This window comes from Ambystoma mexicanum, chromosome 6q (assembly GCF_040938575.1).
Source record: "Ambystoma mexicanum isolate Mex_15411 chromosome 6q, UKY_AmexF1_1, whole genome shotgun sequence".
Taxonomy (NCBI): Eukaryota; Metazoa; Chordata; class Amphibia; order Caudata; family Ambystomatidae; genus Ambystoma; species Ambystoma mexicanum.
In genome coordinates, this window is record NC_090937.1 from 1559293673 (window position 1) to 1559306832 (window position 13160).

Below are 13160 nucleotides of genomic sequence, written 5' to 3' on the forward strand. Positions count from 1 at the left end.
CCTCTCAAAAGCTCTGTGACGATCTTGCCTCCTTCTTTATCACCAAAATCGAAGTGATTCGCTAAAATATTGCAAAATCTCCTGCAATAAGGGCACCAGATGCTACCACACCTGCATCTGTCCCCCCTACTGACCAATCAGTTAGTTGGTCCATTTGTCCCCTTTTCATTGAGGAAGAAGTCTTAGCTGCTATTTTGAAAATTAAATCTTTGTCTCCTGAGGATGCTATTCCAGTCATCATTATAAAGAAGATGGCCCCTGATCTATTAACAGACATTACCTCGGCCATTAATGATTCATGCCAATCGGGCTTGGTCCCTTTGGAGCTTAAATCGGCTAGGGTTATCCCCCTTCTTAAGAAGCCCACACTTGACCCCACAGTTCCTGCTAACTTTCGTCCAATCTCTTTACTCCCTTTCCTGTCTAAGCTTTTGGAGTCTCTCATCACTCCTCTTCTGTCTTCTTTTTTGGAATCCTCCAAAATTCTTCACTCCGCTCAAGCTGGCTTTAGACCAGGGAGAGGTACAGAAAGTGTATTAGTGTCAGTACAAGACAATATATCCAGACTAGTTGACGCAGGTGGAGTAGGTGCTCTGATTCTGCTGGATTTACCAGCCGCTTTTGATACGGTTGACCATCCAATTCTGCTTTCATGTTTGGCTCAGATTGGGATATCTGGCCAAGTTCTTGCTTGGTTTACTTGCTTTCTTTCAGATCGTACCCAAACTCTGGCCATGCCTCCTTTCCTCTCTTTTCCTTGCTCCCTTACCTGTGGTGTCCCGCAGGGATCTTCACTCTCGCCAATTTTGTTTAACATATATATCTGGGCACTGGTCTGCCTCATCCGTTCCTACGGCCTCAATTGCTATTCCTATGCAGACGATACCCAAATCCTGATCCGTTTAGATCAAGATATGGGCAGGGTTTCGTCGTGTCTTCATGATTGCTTGAGAGCCGTAGGGGATTGGATGGACCAGAATTGGCTTAAACTCAATGGCGACAAGACAGAGGTAATGGCGGTGGGCTGCCCTCCGGACTCCTCACTGTGCACCTCAGTCTTCTGGCCCTCTTCTTTGGGCCCACTTCCGAGCCCAGCCGATAAAGTGAGAAATGTGGGCGTCATACTTTCCGCTACCCTTTCCATGTCCAATCAAGTGACAGCTGTGTGCCAAGCCGCCCATCACCCGATCAGGCTCCTTAAGAGGGCCCTACCTATGATACCAGAAACCTTCCGCCCTCCCGTAGTGGCTGCGTTAGTGCACTCACGTTTAGACTACTGTAACACCCTGTATTTGTCGCAGCCAATTGGTCTCATACAGCGGTTACAGCGCATTCAAAACCTGGCGGCTAGGCTAGCTACTGGCACCCCCTATGATGCCCACATCTCTCCAGTACTCCGCCAATTTCATTGGCTTCCGGTGAGCCAGCGGATTCTCTTTAAGTCCCTGTGTATTGTGCACAAGGTGGTCCATGGCCAAGAAGCTGAATTCTTGCAAGCAAAATTAATTTGCTATGTTCCTACACGGGCTCTGCGTTCTTCGACCACCAACCTCTTAGTTGTCTCCAAGTTTAACCATGAAAGGATCGGGGGGGGGAGCCTTCTCTATCGTTGCGGCCAGATTTTGGAATAACCTCTCCCCGACATTGAGAAGCACCCCTAATCATCTGGGGTTCAGAACGGCTCTTAAGACAATCCTGTTCTAATTTTTCTTCTCCGGGCCACCTTCTATGGGATCAGCTCTCTCTCCTCAGCGCCATGATGCCTCGGCGACCGTGCGCTTTATAAGCTTAATTAACATAACATAACATTAATTGTTCAGCATTCAAAATCATTTGTTTGTGACAGCTTTCATGTTTGCAGCTCCCTGGGGGTCAGCATTCCCTCTTATCAACTCACTGTTTCTTTGCAGCTTCTCTTTCTGGCTGTCGGTTATCGTGGTGGTGCTTCTGCATGCCTTCTCTCCCTCTCCGGCATGCCTCGGGTACATTTTGCGGCGGATTCCTGGAGCAATTACATCTCCGTAGATCCTCTGCTGTGCGTACTCGGCAGTTCTTCTGGTTTTCACCCATTAGGATGACTTCTTCTGGCGGGATTCTCTCTGTGGCTGCTCTTGCACCCTGGATGGCTGGAGCTCCCTCTGCTACACTTCCCGCACGGCCATGAGTTGCGTCTTCCTCTGCTTCGTCACACCTCAGCTGAGACTCATCCTGAGTTTTAAATATCCTGCTCAGGTGCTCTAATGGGAAATGACAATACTGCACCTTTGAATACTCATACCTCTGAGTCCCCATTGCCTCAGAGTTCCTCTTCTTCATTCCATTACTTTTGGCATTATGGGAATCTAAGTCCATAGGAGAAGGTGTAATATTAAGCTGTTCCATTGTATTCTCAATTAAATTAGATTATCCTATAAACCGAGAGTTACTAGAGTAAGGGGAATTTAGGTCTGTAATTTCACATTAGAGTAAGGATTATTCATCAAGACATAATCGTGACAACTCAAGGGTTTTAGATTCAATTCTTGAGTCTTTGAGAAGGATGTATATGATCTGTCCACAAACGTGTCGTACGTGGGCAGACAGCCCGTACTAAACCTGCTCGGGCCACCGTTTTGACTGTTCATTGAAAACGGGGGCCCGAGCAATTTTTGTCCCCCGCCTCCATTGTTACGGACGCGGGGGACACCACTGAACCCCCGGGACCGCAGATACCAGAACATGAGGAGCAGGGGCTACTCCCGCAACACCCTCTCCTCATGTTCAGCTAAGTAGGTCAAAGATGAAGGTCACATTGTAGGGAATAAATTGGGTCAAAAGGGCAAAACGATCAAAACAAAATGACCAAATTGGATAATACCTTTTGAGATACAAACGTTGGTTCTGTTCAACTGGCTTTTTACAACAGGCTCTCTGAACATTGACATTCTATGGCCTAGTACATTGACAGCATTGATCTGGGAATAGCTTCCTCTTCATCTTCGAAAGTAGATGAATACTGCGTCACTCCTAGTGGAGTCACCACTTTCCCTTGACGGCCATCTCTTCCCATGTGATCCTTCCCCCCGATACCACTGCCAGGGATGCGATCAAGTACCTGCAGACTTCCCCTGGCCTCATGGGAGGAGACTTTACACAGGTGTGGTGATGATTGCACAGGTTTCATCACACAATGCAAATCACGGCATCCTCCTACAATGCCTAAAACTGGCCTGTGCAGCAAGCTCCATTTTCACTACATCGCTTTGCCAATTTCTGTCCATTCATCTATCTTTTAATCCATCTCCCAACTGCTCCCTCTCACAATGTCACTCTTTGAACCACTCGCTCGATCTCGCTCAAAAAACTACATTGTAGTCTGTGTGCACTAATGATCAGGAAGTGAAAGGAGTGAGTAGGGCAAGGGGGGCCTCTACTCCTTAACCCAAATAAAATGCTTCGGGTCAGGGAGACATGATCATTTAGGTTCAGAGAAAGAGATGCCCAAGATGCGAAAACCACAAGCTAATTTGCTCAGGTGCTGTGCACAATGGGACCTGCTTGGAACATTGCCCCAAGGGGAAACACTCTATTGGGCAAAGAACTGCATTAAGTGGAAATTTGGCACAGAGGCCAGTAATCCTAGTTGTTTTTCTCACAAGTCTCCCCATTGTCGCCAACAGGACTCAAACCCTCTCTCGTGGCACACACAGCCACAGTGCAAAAGCCATATTTTCCCTTTTCATGGTTTCTGAACCTACATGGTACTGATGCATCTCCTTGGTGATCAAATTGCATCTGTTGGCCCTTTCATTTTTCCATAGGATGTACACATGGAGGTAGGAATTTTAAGGTAATACATTGACCTTTCATGGTGTTAGTAAGAAAAATTGAGCCAAATATCTTATAATGTGAACTGATGCTTACAAGATAGAACAGTTGTCTTATAACATCACCTAAAGAGAGGGATGTGGCGATACCTTGCAAAGTGTTTGGGATTTCACACTCACCAGGATCATTTATGTAAGCGGGACCAAAAGGAAGGGTTTGTGGTCAATGATCATAGCAAAAACAGTAAACTAAAGCCCTTTTTAGTATTCCAACGAACCATGCACTGAATGGGTGAGAAAGATATTCTGCAAACTAAAGAACCAATGCATGGATTCTTCCTCAATGTAATACTAGAGGTGTTAATGGAGCATCTCATGTTAAGCAAAAATACATTTCTATCCACCATTTGCTTCATCGAGAGACGGCACTGGGAGCACTAGAACTATCTCTGTTGAAATAGGAGCACCAGAAATGTTAAGGCCAAAGCATTTGGAATGCCATTACTAACAAAATAACTCTGCTCTGGACTCAAAACATTTGTTTTGAAGGACTGAAAACTAAATGACCAATCCCAGGATTTCACCATATTGCCTCGTCCCTGGGTCCATGTACAGTGAAAAATAAATTTGTAATTTCTTATTATGAAGTATTCTTTAAACGAAAATAATACAAATATAAAAAATAATTTGAGCCATCTAGGCTATTAATTTGTATACCGTGCATTCTGCTTGGAATGGTTCTGAATACATGTTCGTTTATTTTATTTATTTTGCGCACCTTACCCAAGGCTAACTGGGCGCTAGTAAGACAGTAATGGTACCCCAAACGGAAATACATTGAACATGGGTTACAAAGGAACATACAAAGTACTTTATTTTATACTGAATCCAGTTACAAAAACAGAGCAAAATCAGATACCTATCGGCCCTCAGTACAACACAACGAACTCCAGCGTGGTTCAGTGAGAGACATTGTACATTAGAATGCATTTGCTTTTCATACACTTGGTGGGCGCCATGTCCAGCCCCACTTCGGGTTAATATTCCTTTCAATACATCACTGATCTAGGGTTTGTGCCAAGTCTCAAATAACCGCATACAACTGGTTTGTCTTTAATACATGTATCAACAAGCCTATGCAATAACTGTGTATTCTAAGATTTTCCATGCAGGCCTTCTTTTTTTTTTAAACTTCTTTTTATTATTAGGCAGCATGGCAGCATAACAACAGGCGAACAGCGCCCAGCAAATATAGATTAGCATTACAGTTCATGATATGGTCACATAAAGATTACATAGAATATGATACGGGCACAGAGATTCAATCCACATATGAGGGAAAGTAGTTAAACCAAACGATACGGGAGGAGCTCTCAGACCAGTGAGAAGGGGGGGGTGGTGGGGGATCCACCGGGAATATGCCAGACTAGTGAGAAGGAGCAGGCGGGGAAGCCACCGGAGAGGTGACGAAGTCGGACATGTAGGAACGGAACCTAAGCCAGACGTCCCTAGGCCTGGAGTGAGTGGGTTGCATGTGTGCCCAAGTTTCCTCGGTGTCAGAGGCCCAAGTGACCGCCCTCAGCCATTGGGCATGCGTGGGGGGAGAGGGGCGAAGCCAGCAGAGCAAGATGGACCGAACCGCTAAGAGCATGCAGAGGCCGGCCAGCTTACTGGAGTTTCGAGGAAGGCCCGGGAGGTCGTGAAAAAGGCACAATGCAGGGGAAGGATCGATGGGGTGATCGAGCACAGCGGAAACCGTTGAACAAACCATACCCCAAAACTGTGAGAGGCGGGGGCAGGACCAGATCATGTGGATGTAGTCCGCATCAACATGCCCGCAGCGGGGGCAGCTAGACGAACGCCCGCTGGACATGCGATGCAGTCTGGCCGGGGTGTAGTGGAACCTGTGCAACACTTTAAACTGAATGAGTTTAAATCGGGAGTTAAAGGACACCCGGTGAGTGCGGTCGCATAAATGTGCCCAGCGATCGTCCGATATCTCTACCCCCAAGTCTTCCTCCCAAGACCCCCTAAGTTTAGCAAATCCTGGAAAGGATCTGGACTGTAGCATGGAGTACAACCTGGAGATTTTGCCTTTCATGGGTGAAGGGGAAGTGAGCTCCTCAATGGCCGGGTCGTCTGGTGGTAACGCAGGGAATGTTTGATAGTTGCGCTTAAGGGTCCTTCGGAGAGACGCGTATTGAAGCCAGACGCTCCGGTCACTTCTCAGGGGTAGGGGGAGATCAGCCCACTCAATGAATGTGCCCTGGTCAAACACGTCCCGCAACAGCTCGTAGCCTGCCTCGGCCCAGCGACGAACGGTAGATGGTGCAACCTGAGGAACCCCCGGGAGGAAGTTCCAGAGGGGAAGGTTGCCGTGGAAAGCCTGGGTTATCCCGAGCTGTTTCCATGTTTTGGCCAATGCCAGGGATGTGCAGGCGACCGGACTCTGTGAGTCCAGTACCTGAGGAGCGGGTTGAATAAGTAAGGAGCGGATTTCGCGGTCACAGACCGCCAACTTCTCGAGCCGGACATGAGGGGGGGGGTCAGTTGTGTCGAACCAATAAGAGACATATTGAATTTGAGATACCAACCAATATCTGAGAAAATCCGGAGCCCCGAAGCCCCCCCTAGCCATGGAGGTGGACAAGGTCTCATATTTAAGTCGAACCGCCCCGAGTGCCAGAGGAAGGAGGTAATTGTGCGAGTCAAGTCTCGGAAAAAGTCTGCGCCTGGCCACAAGGGTACGTTGGCAAACCTGTAGAGCAACTGAGGTAGCACCACCATTTTCAGTAGACCCATTCTGCCCGCAAGAGAAATCGGGAGCTTGTCCCAGGCTGCAACCTTAACGGACAGATGTGAAAGGTACTTCCGAAAGTTCTCTTCGAGGGTCAGTGTCTGTTGACGCGTCACCTCTACTCCCAGGTAGGTGAATGCAGATTGAGCCCAAGTGAATCCCAGAGTGTCAGGAGGGGGAAGAGTGCACTCCGTGAGTGGGAAGAGGGTGGATTTCGAGCAGTTCACCCTGAGGCCCGAGACCCGACCAAAGTAGATGATATCCTCAAGGACCGGAGACAAGTTAAGAGATGGGGAGCGGATGAACAGCAACGCGTCGTCCGCGTATAGGGAAACTATGTCTGCCTTCCCGGCAGAACGGAGGCCTCTGTGAGCATGGCGGTGACGAAGCATGTCCGCAAACGGCTCCATGGCAACCGCAAAAACCAAGGGAGAAAATGGACACCCCTGCCTTGTTCCCCTGGCGATCCCAAAGAGAGGAGAACAGTGGTCGCCCGTGCGGACTCTAGCCACAGGAAGCGAATAGAGTAGCCTGACCCAAGAGAGAAAGGAGGGACCAAATTTACAGTTCTCGAGAACCCGCCAGAGGAATTGCCATGATACCGAATCGAAGGCCTTTTGCATATCCAACGTGGCCGCCACAGCCGAAGTCTCCGGGCTAATTCTGTCAATTATGTTGAATATACGCCTCAGGTTCAAGGAGGTAGACCGCCCCGGAACAAAGCCCGCTTGATCGGGGTGAATGATGGATGGAAGGATGGGAGCTAACCTTAGGGCCAGGGCTTTTGCGTATATTTTGGCGTCGCAATTTATGAGGGAGAGTGGGCGGTACGAACCACAACGTGAAGGGGGTTTACCAGCCTTTAACAATACAGTGATCGTGGCCTCACGCAGTGAGGGGGGGAACACGCCTGTCTCCACCGACTCCTCCCACACTGCCAACAAGTGGGGAAGGAGAAGTGCCTTATAGGACTTATAAAATTCAACTGGGATACCGTCCGACCCGGGAGCCTTCCCGGAGGATAGGGAATCAATGGCGTCGGAGAGCTCCTCCTGTGTAAGCGGAGAGTCGAGAGAGCCCGAGGCCTCAGGGGATAATGTTGCCAACGGAAGGGAGTCGAGAAAAGAGTCAATCTCCTCCACTGACACCTCGTCTGAGTTGGAGTATAGGGACCCGTAAAAGTTGAAAAATTCCGTGTTGACGTCCCGGGAGGAGACAGCCAAAGAGCCGTCCGGTCTCTCAATCCCGGGAATGTGTGGGGAACCTGTCTCGTGTCGGATCAACCTCGCGAGGAAGCGGCCAGGGCGTTCGCCCTCACCGTATTTCCGTGCGATGCCTGGGTTATCCAGAAACTTCTGTTCACGGTCGGCTAGGGAGCGAAACGTGTCCAGCTCCTCCCCGATGGCAGCTAGGTTACCCGTGGAAGAATCGAGTGAACATGCAGCCTCCAGTGACGACAACCTAGCTTCACTCAAGGCTATATCTCTCCAAATTGACTTAAGAACCCCGTTTTCCTTGGAGAGTGCAATCCCCCTGACATAGGCCTTAAAAGATTCCCACAGTGTGGCAAGCGATGATACCGAGCCCGTGTTCAGCTCAAAGAACTCCACGATTGAGTCCTCGAGCTCGGAGTGGAACTCTGGATCGAGCAGGGCTAGGGGTTTCAATCTCCAGCAGCGGGACCGGCCAGGATCAGGGGCCCAACTCACGGTGATGGTCACTGGAGAGTGGTCGGACAAGGTTCTGGGTAAAATCATTAGTTGTTTCACGTCCTTGACCAAGACATTGGAGATCACCCAGCGGTCAATGCGGGAGTATGAGTCGTGGACTGAGGAATAGAATGAGTAGATGCGGGAATCGGGGTAGAAGAATCTCCATGCATCCACCATGGCCAACCGGGGCAGGGATGATAATGCAGCATAGGCTGCCCTGGAAAGATGACGGGGCTTGGACCCAGATCTATCAAGGGCTACATCGAAGATAGTATTGAAGTCACCCCCCCAGAGAATTGGTACAAGGGGGAAGCCATCTAGGAGAGACGTGATCTGTCTGTAGAACTCCGGGTCATCGAGATTGGGGCCATAAATATTCAACAAGACCACCTCCCTCCCTTGAAGCGTAGCGTGTAACAGAACATACCTGCCCAGGGGGTCAATGTGTGAGGAGAAGAGAGTGAACCGGAGACTCTTATGAATGAGAGTCATGACCCCACGACTTTGAGTCGAGTAGTCGGTGAAGAATCTATGAGAGCCCCAGGTCCTGGCAAATCGGACGCATTGGGCTGATCTAGCGTGTGTCTCCTGCAAAAAGAGGATCTTGGACCCATGGCGCTCGGCCTGCAGCTGGAGTTGTCTCATCTTTCTATAATTCCCCAACCCCCGTACATTCCAACTCATAAAGGTTAAGTCCCCCTCAGCCATAGATGTGGTAGTGGTAGAGTCGAAAAAGGTGACCAGGACCAGTGGGTGTGTGCTGCGCCACGGTCCGCCTTCGCTGCCAGTGCCAATTTTCTAACAATGACACCCCTAACATGTCCCACCCCCACCCACATCCCCCTCCCAAACAGAGGAATGACAATCCCAAACCCCTTCAGCCAAAACCAAACTAGCGGCATCATCGCCTGGGGGCCTGCAGGCCGTGCTGACCGCAGCGCTCCGGGCTGCAGCGGAACCAGTATAGCTCGAGGTGCAACTGCAATAACTTATACAACTTAGGAAAGGCATTTTGCATTTAGCAGTATAGCACATAGTTGAGATAAGAGGAGAATCTTGAACAAGTCGAATCCGGGAAAGAGGATCAATGCGGCATCAGTACAGGGGGAAGGCCGGGCCCGGCCGCCCCCCCAACGGCCCAGAGGGGGAAGCTGCAAGACTGTAGATAGGAGGGGGAAGTCAACCTGGGAAGTGTTCATCCATAAATTTGGAAGCCTCCTCCGGGATCGTGAAAAAGAACACCTGGTTAGCATGTTCTATGCGCAGTTTAGCTGGGTAGAGCATGGCATATTTGATGGAATGATCTCGTAGCCTGCGCTTCACAGCTTGGAAAGTCTTACGTTCCCGTTGGACGGTAGTCGAGTAGTCGGGGTAAAGATGAATTCTCGCTCCCCCCAGTAGCAGCTCGCCCTTGACCCTCGCGGCTCTGAGTAGGGTGTCCCGGTCCCGGTAGTTCAGGACTCGAGCGATGATGGGGCGGGGTGGAGCCCCAGGCTTGGGTTTGGCGGAAAGGGCACGGTGTGCACGCTCGATAGCAAAATGAGGTGAGAGCTTGGGTGAGTCCAGAAGCGTCATTAACGTGTGCTCAACAAAGTCCTCCATTGGCTCATGGACTTCGTCCTCAGGGACCCCAATTATACGCAGGTTATTGCGCCTCGAGCGGGATTCCAAGTCTTCGTTCTTCTTCTCCACCTCGAGGACTCGGCCGGAGAGAGCGACAAACTCAGAGCGCAGTGCTCCCAATGCCTCCTCGGCAGAGCCGACCCGTGTCTCGACCTCAGACACGCGACCATCAGTCCTCTCCATGTGGGCCTTGATCGAGGATATTGTACCGTTCATGTCATCCAGTTTTGAGTGTAGGGCGGTGAAGCCCTCCCTGATGAAGTCCATCATGTTTTGGGGTTCAGGTGTCACCGCGGACGATGACGCAACAGGTGGCTGCTCAGTAGGGTCCTCCGGAGCTCTCACAGCCGCCCTCCCAAACATGTTAATGGAGCTTTGCTTCCTCGCGCCTCCCTTAGTCATTTTGACAAGGGTGATGGTAGTGTGGGGTAAAGAAGGGGGGGATCGCTAGCAGCCCCTAGTAGGAGACGGGGAGATCCCAGGCCGCGAGAGCCGATACTCCAGGTAGGGTGCGTAAGCGAAAGGGGAGCGGGGAGCGGTCCCGAAGTGTAGGCCGCAAGGCTACAGCCCGACTGGGAGGGCGCTGAAAGCGGCGGCAGGGGGCCTTGAGGGCGGGGGTGCCTAAAGATGGAGGGTAGGAAGCAGCGATGTTAGCGGCACCCTTTCGCCAAGTAACAATCCGGGTGTAGGGACAGCAGCTTCAAGGCGGCGAGGCGAGGAGAGACAAGCCCCCAGTGAACGGTAGGGTCGCTCAGGGCGTGGGATTCCAGACGTGCGAGGGCAGTGAGGGCCCAGTGGCTTCCCAGCGGGGGGAGAGGGCCGCCGGGCCACAAGACAAGGAGCCACGAGAGTCAGGGCCCCCCAGGCGGATCCAGACGTCACCGACCGTGGGCCTCCAACAACGCCGCAGGGACGTCCCACCAGAGAGGGGCGACCCCGGAGTCACAAGGCAGGGAGGCAGGTATCCAGGCCCAACAGTCCACGAAGCCCCCCCTGCGCACCCCAGGAGGCCGCAGCGCTCCGGCAGCGAGGCGCGTGCAAGCTGGGGGGGAAGGGTCTCCACAACCCCCCTGCCGGATTCCACAGGAGAAGAAAGGAGATCCCACGGCGATTCACCAGGCTGGGGGGGGAGAGGCAGGCCAGGAACAGCGAGAATAAAAGCACGGCCCCCCCAGCCGAGCACAGATGCAGGGAGAGTTTGTGCGCCTTCCGCGGGGTCGCCACAGGAAGGAGGAGCGGCCAGCAAAGAGCGAAGTTCCCCAGCAGCACGTACCTGAGAGCCGCGCCGCTCCAGCAGCGCGGCGTGTGCTGTCGGGGGGAAGAGGGGGCCCTGGGTCTTCACCACGGGCTGCGGAGCCGCGGGGGCGGCAGGGAGGCCCCGATGTAGTGCAGGCAGGCAGCGGATGCAGGCAGGGTGGACGCACCGCTGGGCCGACGTCCCTCCAGGGACCCGGGAGCAGCGACTCAGCAGGACCAGCGGCCAGGCCGGCGGGTCACGGTCCCAGGACTCCGACGACCCCGCCGCCAGGAAGGTCGAGGCGCGCCAGCTCCCACCGATGCCCGGCAAATGCGAGGAGGAGCGCGAGGAGGAGCGCAGCAGGCCCCCGGCGGGAACGACCACCCTCCGCCGGGGCTGGATTTCAGGCGCGGAGGAGCGCCGCAGGAAGGGGGATGGGCAGCGTGGAGTCGGGGATGCACTTCCCGGCTCCGATTCAAAGCGGGATCAGATCCCCAGGATCCCAGAAGCAGCGGGGGAAAAGTCGTGTGCTCCGCGCCCGGCTGTAATCCGTGGAAACCTCCTAAATCAGGATTTGGAGGTCCGCCCGCCTCGGAGCACACGTATCAGGCGGCCATCTTGCTCGGCGCCCAACAGCGCCCCCATGCAGGCCTTCTTAAACATTAATACAATGTATGTAAAAACAGATGTTCTTCATTCAGTATTTGAATACATTGTCTCAACATGTGCTCGTGGATGTTTCAATGCACGAGTAATCCTTGTACACATAGGTCAACAAAGGACAAGGTCTCGGTTCACAACCTCAATAAGTGGCCTGCAGGCAAGTTACACATTAGCTATGTACAGAGGTCAAGACGGCCATGTTGTATTCTGGAATGACATCGTCCACCATTTTAACTCACAGGGTGACTTTTACACAACGAATCCTAAAATGGCGGTTTGACCTAAAATGGCGGCTTACATGGATTTAAGGTCAGGACCTTGCAACACGTATTTCTTTCGCAAGCTAATTTCGAGCAGCTTGGCGTAGGCCAATATTAATATATTTATAAAAATAGGAGGCACAATATACTTTCTCTTTCGACAGTTACATGGCATAGTATAGACAATTTTATACATGAGATGCAGTTTATACAGTCAGGGTAAAAGTACAATGGGAGATATCTACATATTATACTTTCATAACATTGGGTAATAACAATAGTACAAGGTGAAATATGTGCAAATTATGCAGTCCCAACATAGGGTCAGTGGTACCAAATGGCTGTGGCGTTTATGTTGATAACATGGTTTCTGAATTTGTCAAATGCGTGAATAGATTGAATGTTCTGAGGGAGAGTGTCCCATAGGTGGGCGGCTAATACCGGGAAGCTGGTGCCACCGTCTCTTTTTAAGTTATATCTAGGCACTGCCAGACATGGTATGTTGGTGAATCTGGTAGTTCTATTTGGCACTTTCCATGTGAACTTGTCTGTGAGATAGTGAGGGGCTTGATAGTTGAGCGCTTTGTGAGTGAGGCAGATAGTTTTTAAGACAATTTTATCGTGTTTAGAGCGCCACTTGTGTTAATTTCTAGTTTCTGATATGTGCTCTCTTTTGGAGATATTTAAAGCTGCTCTGAGCGCATTGTTTTGCATAATCTGCAATTTATTTAAGATGGATTTATTGGCACCTAGATAGAGACTGTTGCAGTAATCCAATTTGGATTGTATGAGCTCTCTCTCCAGTGTAAGGCAACTGGTGGGTGATAGTAAAAGTCTACAGGCTCTGATCAGCTTGCCGGTATAGGCTGTGGGAGAGGAATTCATGTTTACCTGTTTAGTTAAATTAGACTAGGCATCGAGGTAAAAACTTAGGGGGTAATTCATAGATTTCAGCACAGAGTCAGCGCACGCGAGCAGCGCAGACAGGGAGCATGCGCCAGCCGAGTGCGCTAAACAGCATTCTGGCGCACCGCGTATTCATGGAATTCCCAAGCCATAATG